The sequence below is a fragment of the Giraffa tippelskirchi genome, chromosome 9 (genome assembly GCF_054371585.1).
Source record: "Giraffa tippelskirchi isolate mGirTip1 chromosome 9, T2T-mGirTip1v1.2.pri, whole genome shotgun sequence".
Taxonomy (NCBI): Eukaryota; Metazoa; Chordata; class Mammalia; order Artiodactyla; family Giraffidae; genus Giraffa; species Giraffa tippelskirchi.
Window position 1 is genome coordinate 94366293 of NC_137283.1, and position 16476 is coordinate 94382768.

Genomic DNA, 16476 nt, shown 5'->3' on the forward strand with positions numbered 1-16476 from the left:
GCAGGAGATGTGGATTTGATCCCTGGGCTGGGAAGATCCTCTGGAGAAGAAAATGATAACCCACTCTAGTATTCTTGCCTGGAGAATTCCATGGACAGAGGAGGCTGGCGGGCTACAGTCTACGGGATTGCAAAAGAGTCAGACACTATTTAGCGACTAAACAGGATGCTCCACTATAAGTTGTAAGGCTGTTGACTGCAATTCTGTAGTTTTTAAAATTTAAAATATTTTCAGTATACTTGTGCAAATATAAAATTTTAAGCAGACTTATGTTGTTGTAGTTCAGTCACTCAGTCATGTCCAACTCTTTGCAACCCCATGGACTGTAGCATGCCAGGCTTCCCAGTCCTTCACTATCTCCTGGAGCTTGCTCAAACTCATGTCCATTGAGCAAGCCTTTTCATAACTGTTCATGGGGTTCTCAAGGCAAGAATGTTGAAATGGTTTGCTGTTCCCTTCTCCAGTGGATCACATTTTGTCAGAACTCTCCACCACGACCTGTCCGTCTTGGGTGGTCCTACATGGCATGGCTCTTAGTTTCACTGAGTTAGATAAGGCTGTGATCCATCAAGCAGACTTATAGTTATCTTATTAGCTTCGAAGATACCAGATTGCAAGTATAACCAATTTTATGAAAAAAATGATACATTCCTAAGACTTTATTTATATGTTGAATTCCATTATACACCATTAAGAAAACAAAACTTTGGTTGAATCCTCAAGAGAGAAAAAAGTATTTTATGATATAAATACAAATCCCTAATTTACTGGTTTGTATGTTTTTATCGTTTTGAAACTTAATGGCTTATTTCCTGGGGACTCAGGAAATGGCAACCCACTCCAGTATTCTTGCATGAAAAATCCCACAGACAGAGGAGCCTGGAGGGCTATGGTCCATGGCGTTGCAAAGAGGTGGACATGACAGAGCACGCATGCCTACGCATACACACCTATAAAGAGCCCACTCTTCTTTAGAAGTGCAGTGATTTCTGTTGTATCACAAGGGTCCCCAACTTTCTGTAAAACTCTCAGAATCCCACGTAAAGGAGCCAGAATCTTGGCGTCTTCATCATTTCCTGCCAAGTCCCAGACCTTTCTGCACAGTGACTATTTTTCCCACTTGCTGAGAAGCAGGACAGCCGCCTCTTTTGTCTTTGCTCTTGAAGCCAGTGCATATGCTTGAGTGATTGAACAGAGGCCCGTGTTGGCTCTTTTTCTGCTAAAACAGGAGGGATATCAAATCTGATGCATACCCTCTGGTCAAGCACCGCCCCCCGCAAGGCTGATTACAGTGTGTGATGGGCTGCTGCCCTGCTCTCACACCATCCTCTGGATGGGGTTCCTAGCTCTCTGAGCCTTTCATGTGGAATCGGCTTGGTAGACGCATCACCAAATTCCCTTCTTGCAGTGAACTCTATGCCAAAAAAAAAAGGAAAATAGCTTCTCTGAATGGGGGACATATTGACCTGTGGGCAGTACAGGAGTGACAGAGATTCAGATCTGGACAAAGAGATAATTCAAACATATATAGGTAATGTAAAGTAGTCTCATTAAAAAGTCCACATTGAAATACCTGGACTTATCCTGGTGGCTCAGCGGTAAAAAATCCGCCTGGTAGTGCAGGAAATGCAGGTTTGATCCCTGGGTCAGGAAGACCCCCTGGAGAAGGAAATGGCAACCCACTCCAATATCCTTGCCTGGAAAATCCCATGGACATAGAAGCCTCGCAGGCTACAGTCCATGGGGTTGCAAAGAGTCGGACACAACTTAGTTTCTTAAACAGCAGCATCAGCATCCTGTCACCCACAGGCACAGAAGTTTCTGTTTGCCATGATGACATTAAACGGGACAGGAACATATGATCCTTTTTCTGCTAATGGAATGTGACTGCAGTAGGGAATTAACACTATCTTCTTACGCTGCATTCTGATTCAGTAAATGGCAGAGATGATATGTCACCTGTCAAGTGTTTACTGATATTTGTTCCAAAATGCATGCGAGGAAGAGGGTGAGTGGAGAATCAAGGCTGATGTTGATCAGAGAACAGTGTGTATTCCCTGCTCAGAGCAGAACGTTTATCATGACACATGCTGGCTGCACAGTCAAAACTTATCACCACCCACAAGTTCAGAAGCATGACAGGATAGCTTTGTAGGGGGGCTGCTTCCTCGACAGATGCAGTTTGATATGTCAAGTGCAGGACCTTAGTAAAGTGGAGGAAATACATTTAGCTGGGTCTTCTGTGTGTGGGGTGATTGGAGAAGCTTTGTTAATCTTGTCTCATAAATCTTTTTAAAAAGCATTATTTTATCCAGTTCATAGTTCTGTGATGAGAATCAGTCATACTTTCAAGTGGGAGCATATCAGTCCTCATGTTAGAGAACACTGATTTATGTTGTCTTTAAAACGTAGCTTAAGAGGAGAAATTTCAATGAAATCAGCAAATTGTGTTTATATTTTATCACAGGTGTTGGGAGTCTTTTTCCCTCTGGATTGACCTGACTTTAAATACTGTTTGGCTTACATAATTCTTTTAAGACTTAATTCTGATTTGACACAATAATGTCCTATGATTGGGAGTTCTTACAAAGATATTGGCCTCTGCTTATAAGAACTTTGTGTTGCATAAGCGTAAAGTTAAAAAATTTCAGCTAATAAAAGGTTTTTAATATTTACGCCTCTAGTCAAACATTGTGACCCTTTTATAAGTCATAAACAAATTAATACTGTGACCACTTTCATGTGGATGGTATCAGCGTCTCTTTTAGATAACCTTTTTGAAAGTTTTCTAACATATCTACAGCATTCTCCATTCTACACTGGACAGAAGTTATGAAAATTTGGTATCTCTCTGATCATAGCTCTCTGGCTATTTAATGATTAGCCATTTCTTGATAATTTGTCCTCTGAATCTGTTCCCCATTGTATTTAAGTGGGTCACTGATCATTTTTATTTCTAAAAGAAAACTTGGATTAATACACGTACATCAGTGCTTTGGGGACTGAAGTATAAATCTTAGCTTTCTTGTAGGATATGCACGTGGTGTTCTTTGCCAGTGTTTGCTCTTCTCTTTCCATTTCTCTGACATTTCCCTTGCATTTCCTGTCATTGTTCTCCTCTCTCTCTTTCTTTCTTTCACTGTGTTTCTCTTTCCTGCAAGTTTGTCAGCTTCACTGGTGCTCAAGACATCAAGGCTGAATTTCAATGATCTCTCAAGCTTCTATTTCTATTTCTGGTTTCTCACCTGTTTATACGTGAGGGTGCTTAGAAGGATGGAATTACAAGAAAAACAGAAGCTTTTCTCACATGGAAAGGAAATCAGGGGATTCTAAATTTTATCCAATTATAGACTTTCTAAGCATTCATTTTCTCTATCCCCATATGTCTCAATCTCCTCTCTTGCTTCCCATGTATAGCAGCAGAACATATACTATGTATATACCATGGCCATATGCAAAGTAACCAGAAAGGAACAACATCAATAACATAATTACCCCTCTGAAAATGATGTCATTCTACACAGCTACCATCAGTCAAAGGCTGCGAAGATCTTTATCTGAAAATACCAATTAAAATTACCAAATTAACAATAAATCAACATGATGCATCAAATTATTCTATGAATTTAGAAGATTTGAACAACATATAATCTATATTCATTCAGAAATGCTTTTTTTCCCTAAATAACATTTTCCCAGAAAGGAAGTAGAAGACAGTTCAGTGATGTGATCTTTATTAAATAAGATGATATTAGTGGGAGGTGGGAAGGATGGAAAAGGGATGTTAAAAGAAATTGTTACTGCCTTATAGTTGGTCTTGAAAATAAATAATATGTAAATAGGGCTCTAGGTCTTATTTCTTATAGTGTTAACAGAATAGTAAGTGAATAACAGAAACAGTGCAATGATTTGGAAAGAATATAGGGCTTAGAATATGACTGAGTTCTAGCTTAGTCTCAAGCACTAACTGATGGGCCAGCAAAATGAAGGTTTTTCATAGATATGCAGCAAGGATATATGTACTGTTGGGTTCTTATTTCTATACATAAACACCTCACTTACTTTTAAATTGCTTCTTAGTCAAAGTTATTAACTAAAATATAGTCACAAATCAGGAAACCTGCAAAAACACTTCAGCATCTAAAACATTTCACCAATCTTATGTACTTTGTTCGTGGGGGAGGCCTTCATTCTGTGACCCAGAAATGAATTACTGTTTTTTAAAATAATTCTAATAATATCAGTTTTCCTATCCACAGAAGACTTAAAATAAGATATAGAAGCTGGAGAAGCAGTAAAAGATAATTTTGATCAAATAAAGCAGACATAAGTCAAAAGACAAAAAATGAATTATGACCAACTCATTGGAAAAGAACAGACAAAAATACAGACAGCATATATAAGAAAACATTTCTATTTATATCTATGTGATTTAAGAAAAATATTTCAACACATTTTCAATAGGTCTTAATTATGTTGTCATATTTCAAAATGATTCACTAAATAACTAATGTCTTTATTGAAGCTCTACTATGTAGTAGTAGTATTTAGTTGCTTAATAAATGTACTTTTAATTATTAAATAATATTTATGAATAGTATATAAATATTTTAAGGTTAATATTATAAAGTTCATATTGAAGATGCAGAAACTGGGAACTGTGCAGTTATTTGCTCAAGTGGCAAGGGGCAAGTGGCAGAGATGAACCTAGTGGTCTCAAAAAACAGCATTTTTTCTCCTTTATCTGGCTTGAAAACAATTTTTTAAAAGATAGAATTATATCCACTTTTCTCTGTTTAATAAATTATGAAACTATGTCACATATTTTAGAACCATTCCTACCAAAATCATTACAGTCACTTATAAGAGTCTTCTAGTCAGTATGGTAAATGGAACATAAACAGGAATTCCCTCAGGCAGAGTATAATTAAAATGAAAGTCATTGCTAAGTTTAAAAGACAAAGAGAAAACTTCAAGTCCAATGAACAAAATGGAATTAAAACCAAGACAATGAATGGAGCTAAAGTTGTAATCTTTCAGGGTGTGGATATTTAATATGCACCCTAAGAAGAATTTTACTGTGCAATGGGAACTGGGATCAGAAGACTCAGATATGTGCTTTCTTCCAAAAGAAGAAAGGAAATGGAAAGTGGCAGTTGTGATCATGAATGGGAACTGACTGAAAGAGTGTCCTTGAATTATAGGTAGATGAAGCCAATCACCATGAAAGAACACATATTTTCAGAATTTAAATAAAATAAACAATTTTTAGAAAAATATAAATTATCACTTTCAAGAAGCAATAGAAAATATGACAGTCTATATAACGATTGTTGTTGTTGTTTAGTCACTAAGTCATGTCCATCTCTTTTGTGATCCCATGGTCTGTAGCTCACCAGGCTCATCTGTCCATGGGATTTCCCAGGCAAGAATATTGGAATGGGTTGCCATTTCCTTCTCCAGGGGATCTTCTTGAGCCAGGTATCAAACCTGCACTTCCTGCTTGACAGGCAGATGCTTTACCACTAACTAGAAATACTAAATTCATAGTCAGAAATCTGTGCCTTTATTTCATTTACAACACAGGTAGCGGGTCAAAATTTTTTTCAGGTTATTTCAATAAACTTTGAATATACAGAAATTGTCTCTGTGATATGAAACCTTTTTCCAGGTTATTGAAAAAGAGGAAGTACAGTCTAATGCTTTTTGAGACTCTAGTATGGCCTTAACCACTGGTGCCACCTGGGAAGCCCTTAATATTAAGAGTAGTGAGAAATTATACAATTATAGAAAATCATGGTTTAATTTATAAACACAGATTAAATATCCCAACTAAAGCATCAAATTTAATCTATTTATTGATGACAAGAGGACAACAATATGAAAATATATGATTTTTCTGAGGAATGCAAGGAGAGTTCAATTTAGAAAGTTTGTCCTAATTAGCCACATTAAAGATTTAAAGGAAAAAAATTATATGATCATCAAAATAAATGGAAAAATATTTAATAATTTTCTGTATACTCAACAAAGAAGGAAGAGAAGGAAACTTAATGTATAATATAAAACAAAAGCAAAACAAACCCAGCAAATATCACCCTTAATATTAAAATTTAGAGCTTTTACAATAAAATCCAGAACAAGATGAACATGCCAGATTCCTGCTACTAGATCTATAATTTATTATCATGTTAGCATATACAAGAAGACCACACAAAGATATAAGGTCAAAGGAAAAGATAGGAGACATTATCACAATTTGCATATGATAACCCATCTGCATTGAAAATCTACAGGCATGCTTTCAGAACAACTGAGTTCAGCAAGGTTGCTGGACACAAAATAAAAATTATTCCTAAATCTCAGTATATATGGTTGGAGAAAGTAATAGAATTTTTAAAAAAAATCAAGCTCATAGTTCTAATAATACTTCAGGTACCTAGAGATATTTTCTAGGTACAGTAAGAGCTATGCTACGCTTTAATGGAGGTAATTATTAAATTTATTGTGTAATATATAAGAAGACTTGAAAATTATAGACCTGTGACATTTATAGTTGGAATAATCAAAATGACAAAAATAATTTCTCTCTGCTCTACATTGTAAGATGTTGTTTATTCCTTAATTAATTTTTAAAGTTAGTGCAACTTGCAATAGTGTTTTTCATAGAACATGATCACTAATTTAAAATTCATATGGAGGAATCAAAGCCTGTGAAGAGACACTTGATTCTGAAGAAGAAACAGGAAGTGAGCACTTCCTTGATCAGATATCAAAGCGTATTACAAAGCTATAATAATTAAAGAAGTCAGGCATAAATACAAGAATAGTCAAAAAATCAGTAGAACAGAGTAGAGAGCCTGAAAACAGACCAGGCATATAGGTAAACGAAAACAACAGAATTAATAACCAGTGTAGAAATAAAGGATTGTTCACTAAATGATGTTAGGACAATTTTCTGTTCTTATGGGAAAAAATCAATTAGGTATTGTTCAAACATCACACTAATAAAGAAAAGTAAATGTAAAATAAATTAAAGAGGTAAATGTGAAAAGCAAATGCTTAGAATATTTGTTTTAGAACAAATATGAGTTGTGTTTTTGAGATACCTAGGAGGGTAAAATCTTCCTGAAGTAAAGTTTAAAAAGCACATATCTTAAAGGAATATATTTGAGAAAATTTGACTGCATCAAGATGATATATTTTTCATGAGGGAAAACAGTGTTAGTGGCTCAGTAGTGTCTGACTTTTTGCAATGCTATGGACTGTAGCCCACCAGGCTCCTCTGTCCATGGGATTTTCCAGGCAAGAATACTGGAGTGGGGTGCCATTTCCTCCTCCAGGGGATCTTCCTGACCCAGGGATCAAACCCATATCTCTTATGTCTCCTGCATTGTCAGGCGGGTTCTTTACTGCTCGCACCACCTGGGAAGCCATGATGGAAGACAAAACAAAGCTAAAAGAGAAGGGAAAGATTGGAATAACAATAACCTCAAAAAGATGCTTTTCAGAGTATTTTCAAACTAGCAAATATTTCTCAAGACTTGAAAAACAAAGGTATGACTAGTGAGTTCAGAGTGAAATTTCTGCAAAGCATATGGAAAGATCCCCATGTTTCTGAGTAATGAAGAAAACACACATTGAAATGAGGTGACGATGCCCACCCCCAGATTACTGAAAAATTTGAAAGTCTAACTTCTCTTAGTTTTTGAGGTTCTTGACGGGAAGAGAGCTATATTAGGACTCACCTTGGTTTTGATCATTTCCTAATTGACTGGTAGGCCAGCAGCAGTACAATTTAGAGGCAGAGGGTAAAAGGACAGATGGAAAAAGAAGATGGGAGTGGTGATGCAGGGGATGAACCAGGAACCGGGAAAGAAAAATACCAGTGCTGGCCTATTTTTTAGAAAAATGGGACCTGATCTAAAGCTAGCACCAGATGTATAAAGATTTTTTTTTTTCTTCTGAAATGACCTGAAAAATGACCAGTGTTTTTAATAAGCACAATCACTGCAGATGGTGACTGTAGCTGTGAAATCAGAAGACGATCGGTTCTTGGCAGGAAAGCTATGACAAACTTAGACAGTGTGTTGAAAAGCAGAGACGTTACCCTGCCAACAACGGTCTGTATAGTCAAGGCTATGGTCTACCCAGTGGTCAGGGACGATTGTGAGAGCTGGACTGTCAAGAAGACAGAGTGCCAAGGAATTGATGCCTTATAACTATGGTGCTGGAGAAGACTCCTAAGAGGCCCTTGGACAGCAAGGAAATCAAACCAGTCAATCTTAAGGGAGATCAACCCTGAATATTCACTGGCAGGACTGATGCTGAAGCTAACGCTCCAATATTTTGGTCACCTTATGTGAACCTCTGACTCACTGGAAAAGTCCCTGATGCTGGGGAAGATTGAGGGCAGAGGAGAAGAGGACAACAGAGGATGAGAGGGCTGTATGGCATCACCAATGTGGTGGACATGAACTTGGGCAAACTTCGAGAAATGGTGAGGGACAGGGAGGCCTGGCGTGCTGCAGCCCATGGGGTCGCAAAGAGTTGGACACGACTGGGTGACTGAGCAACAATCAAATCTTGCTGAACTCTTCCCAAGATCCCTACATACTGAAAACAAATGATTAATATAGAGAGCTTCTTCTAGTTGGAGGTCACTTTTTAAAATCGCTTTTGACTCTTGTTTCTTACCTATTTAAAAACTTGCTCTTTGATTACAAAATAAGGCTAACTGAAAGTGAAATGGGATTACATTATGAGTGGAATTTGTAATCAAATTTGCATCATAGGCCTTCAGTCTCACTCTGGACAGAGGATATAAAGGATCATTGTCATTTTTCCTTTCGCTGAATTGGAGCTTGGGCAAACCTGCTGAGAGAGGGGTTGAGGAAATAATCTTGGTTTTTCTTCCAGCCAGATGAACAGTTCCATCTCTGGAATGTGGGAGCAAAGCCCTCAGCCAAATAGAGATACCTAAGTTTGGCCTGAGACATTATGATAAAAGTAATCATTGACTGTGTTGAACTCTTCAGCTAGTCTCTGTTTTTGGTGTTTTGCAATGGCCATACATTTTTAATTAAATAATCAAAGTACTGTCTGACACAGAGAGGCCTTTTTAAGATTGGCAGACTAAAATCTAGTTGGTTGGACACACTTGCAGAGTTGTATTTATTATTGGATAAGGCTGTCATATTTAAACTGCTGACTCTACAGAGACAAGACTCGGCAGTCATGAAGGCTTATGCTCTTTTCTTTTAATATTCTCCAGAGAGCCCTGAAGAATATTGGCATATTGTAACACACAACAGACTGGTTCCAAATAGGAAAAGGAGTACGTCAAGGCTGTATATTGTCACCCTACTTATTTAACTTATATTCAGAATACATCATGAGAAATGCTGGGCTGGAGGAAGCACAAGCTAGAATCAAGATTGCAGGGAGAAATATCAATAACCTCAGATATGCAGATGACACCACCCTTATGGCAGAAAGTGAAGAAGAACTAAAGAGCCTCTTGATGAAAGTGAAAGAGGAGAATGAAAAAGTTGTCTTAAAGCTCAACATTCAGAAAACTAAGATCATGGCATCCAGTCCCATCACTTCATGGCAGATAGATGGGGAAACAGTGGAAACAGTGGCTGACTTTATTTTTCTGGGCTCCAAAATCACTGCAGATGGTGATTGCAGCCATGAAATTAAAAGACGCTTGTTCCTTGGAAGGAAAGTTATGACCAACCTAGACAGCATATTGAAAAGCAGAGACATTACTTTGTCAACAAAGGTCCATGTAGTCAAGGCTATGGTTTTTCCAGTGGTCATGTATGGATGTGAGAGTTGGGCTGTGAAGAAAGCTGAGTGCAGAAGAATTGATGGTTTTGAACTGTGGTGTTGGAGAAGACTCTTGAGAGTCCCTTGGACTGCAAGGAGATCCAACCCGTCCATCCTAAAGGAAATCAGTCCTGAATATTCATTGGAAGGACTGATGCTGAAGCTGAAACTCCAATACTTTGGCCACCTGATGCGAAGAGCTGACTCATTTTAAAAGACCCTGATGCTGAGAAAGATTGAAGGCAGGAGGAGAAGGGGACGACAGAGGATGAGATGGTTGGATGGCATCACCGACTCAATGGATATGGGTTTGGGTGGACTCTGGGAGTTGGTGATGGACAGGGAGGCCTGGCGTGCTTCTGTTCATAGGGTTGCAAAGAGTCGGACACGACTGAGCGACTGAACTGAACTGAACACTCATTAAAGATCAGTCTAACTGACTCTTAGTTCTGTAGCACGTAAGTATGCTCCAACTGAAGATCCTCTTTTATTCTTCCGAACTAGAGATATTTCCCTTCCTTCTTCCAAAGTTTCAAGGAAATAGAGTTAAAAGCACTGTCCCATGGTCAGAAATTAGAAAGCTGACTGAAAAAGGATTCAGAAGTTGACATAATTTAATAAAATCCAGTCTGGTAGTTATTTTCCAGAAAATTACCTTTAATATGTTAGAAATGTGAAAGAGATGGAAGCAGTTCCTACATTAAACATTCTTGGAGACACTATTGGGCAGGAATTTATTTTGTGCCCAATAGTCTTAAAAGCTATCTTCTTAATGATGAAGGTGGAGATAATAAAGGAAATTTAAGTTTCCTGACTCACAAGATCTGATTTCCTCTATTAGCTGGAACCATGCATCATTGCAAATTTGTAATTCCTTCATCTCACTTCTTTGAATCCTGGAGCAATAGTCACCAGTCTTAACCAAAGAGTCCTAATGAAGCACAAAAAGATGGTTAACAAACTTTCCTCCTACAGACTAACGAACTAGTCAGTGGTAGATGAGTTAGGAATGGTATTCTAGTTCACCTCTTAAATATTTAGGAGTCCCCCTCACTTTAAAATATGTTCATTGTCAAGACAAAAGCAAAATTGTTGTATAATTCTTGGTGACCAATCTAATACTAAAGGTAACTGTCGCTCTCTGTACTTAAAATGACCTCCATTTGTAACTACCTGGATTGCCTCCAGCATCATCTATAATTTAATTCTGTTTTTTCCAGCTCACCTAGAAGAACTCAAAATGAATTGGTGACTTTGGTTTGTGAGGTCAGAATCAATAGCCATTAAGAGAATGAGGAGATTTTTAAATCTAGGGGAAAAGCAAGTACTTAAAATATCCCTTGCATCAGCGTCAAAATTCTCCATACTGAGACAATGCAGACATGGCAGACTTCATCATGATGAAACAGCTTTTGGCTTCCCAGGTGGCGCTAGTGGTAAAGAACCTGCCTGTCTACTCAGGAGACTTATAAGAGATGTGGGTTCAGTCCCTGGGTCAGGAAGATCCCCTGGAGGAGGAAATGGCAACCCACACCGGTCTTCTTACCTGGAGAATCCCATGGACAGAGGAGCCTGGTGGGCTACAGTCCAAGGGGTTGCAAACAGTCAGACATGACTGAAGTGACTTAGCACGCACACGTACAGCTTTAAGGCCTGGAGAGATAGGAGTTAATACAAGAACTGATTGTCAGTCAAAATAAGAGCTAACGTTCAGCTTTCAGAGTGTCTCAGACTTGTGTGGTGCAGTAGGAGAAGCCAAGAGACCCTGAAGAATGACTGAAATAGATGAAAGCTGTAGATAAGAAGAAAATTCTGTGTAAGCTAAGTGTATGAGTTTCTCTAATCATGTCATTGGCATCATGTAAATGCCAGACACCATTTACATACAGCTTACATACAGCAGATGTTGGCATTTAAGTATAGGTTGCTCTGAGAGAAAATTGCCCTTGAATGGAAGAGGAAGTGTACTGGCAGAGAAAAATGATTTTCTCAGTTAACAGTTATAACCCCAATAATAGAATTGTTGTCAACCAGAGGTTGTGGGGTGGGACAGGAGGAAAGATGTAATGATACCTCAATTCCAATCGAAAAAGGAAAATCAGGTTCAGTTTAAATTGCGGATGTGTGGGTTGTATACATAGAACCTTCTCCTCCCTCTCTCCTCAAACCTCAAGGCTTCATGTTAAATGGAACAAATCACATCCTTCGTGGTTCTGCTCTGTTTGGTACAGCTGCTTGCTGCAGGTGGTGCCCTAAAAATATATTGTTTGTTTATTTTGCAATAGTGCAGTCTGCAGAGTGGTACCTAAAAGTGCAGCAGCTCCCTTCTCTTTCTGTCAGTGAACCAAATGATGAAAGACTAAGACCCCTGCCAGCCTAGCATGAAAGGACCCAAATAAGAGGCACAGGCAGTGCTTGAGGCTCTGCTCCTGATAAGTTCCATTTTCTTTGGATTCATGAAGCAACGCTGACAAGCAGACTCTCTGTCATCAGAGTCTCTGACCAGGTTTCAGTGAAGTAAAGCCAAGCAACAAACCACCTTTATTGGGAGAATCATTGTATTTCTATGGAAATTAATATCTGTAAGCATATGGGGTCTAAAGGGAAGGAAAAAAAACCTGCAATGGATCACAAAAGGAAAATAAAAGCAAAGATTAATCTTAGGTCAATGTTCACATAGATGCCTTTCAATTGAGCCTTCAGTGCTTTTTTATTCATTAATTTAAATGATCAAATAATTGTCACAGCCAGACTGACAGGGCACTCAGTTGACTGTTTACTGTTGTTGAACACAATGCAATAACTTCTATTTGAAAATGTTTTACACACAAGAGTTAAAATAATGATATGCAAAATCATATTTTCCTTAATATTATTATAGACTTTCCCCATTGAATGAAACTGTAAAAAGACACCCACCAAAATTTCAAGGTTTGCATGAATTAATTGGCATAGAGGGGTCACTGGTGATAATGAGTCATGTCAGTCTAACTTTGGCAAGACATTGTTTACTGTAAAAATCTTACTTAACATTAGTGGGATTATGATGAATAGATTTCACAGTCTAATGGATGATAAAGTAAAATGTTATACTAGAAGGGATTTACTAGAAAAAGCTTGAAAACTATTGACTTACAACAATCAAATATTTCTCTAAAATTCAGTGATATGGAAACGCCCTGGATTGTTAACAGGGATGGAGCCATATTTGCAGGTAGCATTAACCCAAACAGTCACGTGGGAAAGAACTCCTTCGTTAAGTGTAATACAATATTATGAATAGTTAGGAGAAGAATAGAAGTGAGAAACATATTGCATGAGAAGTTGGTTTTGACTCGTAGGGTTATTGCTTGAGAGAAATTTAACAATGGGTGGGAGTTGGCACAGATGTAGCCATGGAGCTACAAGGACAGGCATAGGCATGAAAATAATGAGGACTGGAAATCGTATACCCAGTGTGGAGGACTGTGTGGGCTGAGAACAGTAGGGCTTAAAATCCTATTTGTAGGACTGGTAAAAGCAAAGAGCATGGAGAGACTATCACAGATGGTTCTTTTTCTACTGTGTAAACAATATTTAGCTTAAGTGTGTTTGCCCTTATCTTTATTCTTTTTCACTCAAGTATAACACACTAAACAATAAATTATTTTTTGTATTATAGGTATCATTAGACATCATTTTACATCCTTCTTTTGAGATTACTTGCTGTTATTTAACAACTATAATGCATTCTACTATTATTAATTCTACCACTGTGTGTAGAAGTTTCTGTGAAGAAGAAATTTCCACCAAAGACTTATTTCTCAAAAATGTGTATCATAATAATTGATAATGACTGGAAAGACATCTTAAAGGCAATGATATTATATATGACCGAGGAAGATGGTAGCCTTTGTTGAAGTTCAACAGCTTATCATGTTTTCAAAAATACTCCATTTTACTATATTTTTATATACTTATTTCTTTCTGAAATAATTTATGACTATAAAGTTAAATATAAGAAATGGGATTCTACAGGGTTTACTGTATAATACTCTAGGGAGGTAATTTCAACGTTAATATTATTCAAGAAAATCCAATTATTATTGATTTGTCATAGGCTATAATCTTCTGTACCATGTTAAGTGTATTGGTATTTTTATTCCATGGTGTTTCCAAGCATTCTGATAGATCAAGTGATATAATGTGATAAATCAAGTGATATTATGCTTTGGGGGTAAGCAAGTGCTTCAAACATGACATATAGAAGCAGATACTGCAATATGATAATACTAGTTGCCTCTGATAATAAAACTTGCCTCTGTGTAGGCCGGTGTGTTGGTACACTAAATAGTATCACACTGGCTTTAAGAATCATAGTTCTGTCCGGGGAGTAAGTAAACTTAGTAGGAGTCAGTTCATTTTTGCACACCACTGTGAGTGAACCTGACAAAATAATAGTGTTCTCCAGGGCAGTGGAAGAAACTGAGCTAAGGAGAAAATAAATATACCACCTTTATTGTTTTCAAGGCAATTTCTTAGACATTATCTCATCTAGTTCATAATTACAAAATAGTTTATTATACAGCTGGGTGTAAAATTTAAGGATTGTTACTCTCAGACTGTGAATATTTTACCTGATAGTTCTGAATTTGCATGTAGGGAATACTAGTGGATATTACAGGCAAGAAAAAAAATCTAAGATTTAATTTGACTTTAGAGACTGTTCAAGTTCTTGTGCTCTGTTTGTTCACAGACTCACAAAACTGCTCACCAATATACAAGGGCACCTTTCAGGAATAAAGCAAAATAAAAGAAAGGGCGTGATAACTGATTGTTCAGGGTTTATTTTTACCAAAACTTGATTGACATCTGTGGATAAGACATGAAGGTGTTATGCTCTGAAGTGATTATGTTCAAATGAATTTGTTATTTTCTAGAGAAATTGAGAGTAGATTAGAAATTTAAACATGTGCCCATTTCAGAAGTATCAATTGGTCTCGATATTTCTTACTATCAGGGGTAAATCCAGTTGGGGTTCTAAACTTAGTTTGTAGAATATCATTTATGTGTTTTGGAACACTCAGTTGTACCAAGAAATGTCCTTTCCCATTTCTTTTTAGGTCTTCCCTGGTGGCTCAGATGGTAAAGAATCTGCCTGAAATGTGGAAGAGACCTGGGTTTGATCCCTGGGTTGGGAAGATCCCTTGGAGGAGGGCATGGCAACCCACTCCAGTATTCTTGCCTGGAGAATCCCCATGGATGGAGGAGCCCGGCAGGCTGCAATCCATGGGGCTGCAAGAGTCAGACACAACTGAGTGACTAAGCACAATTCTATTTACCACCTTCATTCTCCTAATTAAGCAACTTTGTCCGTTGAAAAAAATCCCCTGTTTACAATTGAAATTTGATTCTTCTTCCCATATATTTGTGATGATTTGTATAAACTATTCTGATGTTACAGAAAGACAAACCACATTTATTTCCTTTGCTGACAAGCAGGTCTGTGTATCTGAATACCTGGGAGAACGGGAGTTGAAACAGTGTGTTTAATATTTGAAGCCAAGCAGCAAAGCTGTTGAACCATTCTGGGAGCTAGGAAAGAAACTGAATGCTTGTCATTCTGTCCATTTCCATCACACGCAACAAGCAGTTTTGTGCTAAAACCTTTTCAACAGTTTTGGACACTGGACTAGAATCAGAAGTTCTACAGCAGCTCACTGTTGAGTGTGGAGGTATGGTAAACACAGTGTTTAAGAACATGAATTCAGTATTTCACCGCAGGTTAGTTATGTGAGTAACTCTTCCCTGTAGCTCAAACGGTAAAGAATCTACCTGCAATGCAGGAGACTAGGGTTTGATCCCAGGGGCAGAAAGATCCTCTGGAGAAGGGAATGGCAATCCACTCCAGTATTCTTTTTTTTTAATTGATTAATTTATTTTAATTGGAGTCTAATTACTTTACAATATTATGGTGGTTTTTGCCATCCATTGACATAAACCAGTCACCACTCCAGTATTCTTGCCTGGAGAAGTCCATAGACAGAGAAGCCTGGCGGGCTACAGTTCATGGGGTCGCAAAGAGTCGGACACGACTGAGCGACTAACACACACACACACACATACAACTAGTCATATAACTTATGTGTTTGACCCTGCAGTACAGGAAGGGAAGTGACTCTTAAGGCCCAGAAAGGAATTGGTAGAACAACCAGATTTATGGTACGATCTTGGCATATAAAATCATCTGCCTGACCAAGCACCTTGCTTTTCTGTGCAATTCATGATATTTGAGGAATCAGCTATAAAAGGAAAGGGATGGGGCTAATATTTCTGGAGAAACTTTTGAAAAATATACCCACCTCTGGCCTACCTCAGACAAAAGGACAAAAAATTTCTAGAAGTATATTATGTTTATAGTAATCTTTTAAACAGCTAGGTAAGTAATTCCTAGTCTCAGGTAGCATTAGCAATCTGGGCTTTAGGGGAATGTATGAGGGATCCAAGACCGCCCTCTCAGCACTACCTCAGAATTAAACGCCCGCTTCTTGTGCTGTGGCTCAGTCTGTAGGGACTGAGGAAGCAAGGAAGGAAAGAAGGAACATAAAGAAAGAAGCAAGAAACCACTGCTTTAGATTAATGGCCTCCAAACATTTTGGCTCC

At 37.8% G+C, this 16476-nt stretch overlaps 1 protein-coding gene and 1 long non-coding RNA gene across 3 annotated transcripts in view; one reads left to right on the top strand and one right to left on the bottom strand.

Moving 5' to 3' along the window:
- The window catches only part of LOC145521690 (uncharacterized), a 35637-nt gene extending 19238 nt beyond the window's left edge, over nt 1-16399 (top strand). The window contains exon 3 of the long non-coding RNA XR_014065587.1: nt 14937-16399. This is a non-coding gene — a long non-coding RNA (uncharacterized LOC145521690). The remainder of the gene's footprint in view (nt 1-14936) is intronic.
- The window catches only part of NKAIN2 (sodium/potassium transporting ATPase interacting 2), a 635629-nt gene that overhangs the window by 135661 nt on the left and 483492 nt on the right, over nt 1-16476 (bottom strand). The gene's annotated exons all lie outside the window — the stretch shown is intronic.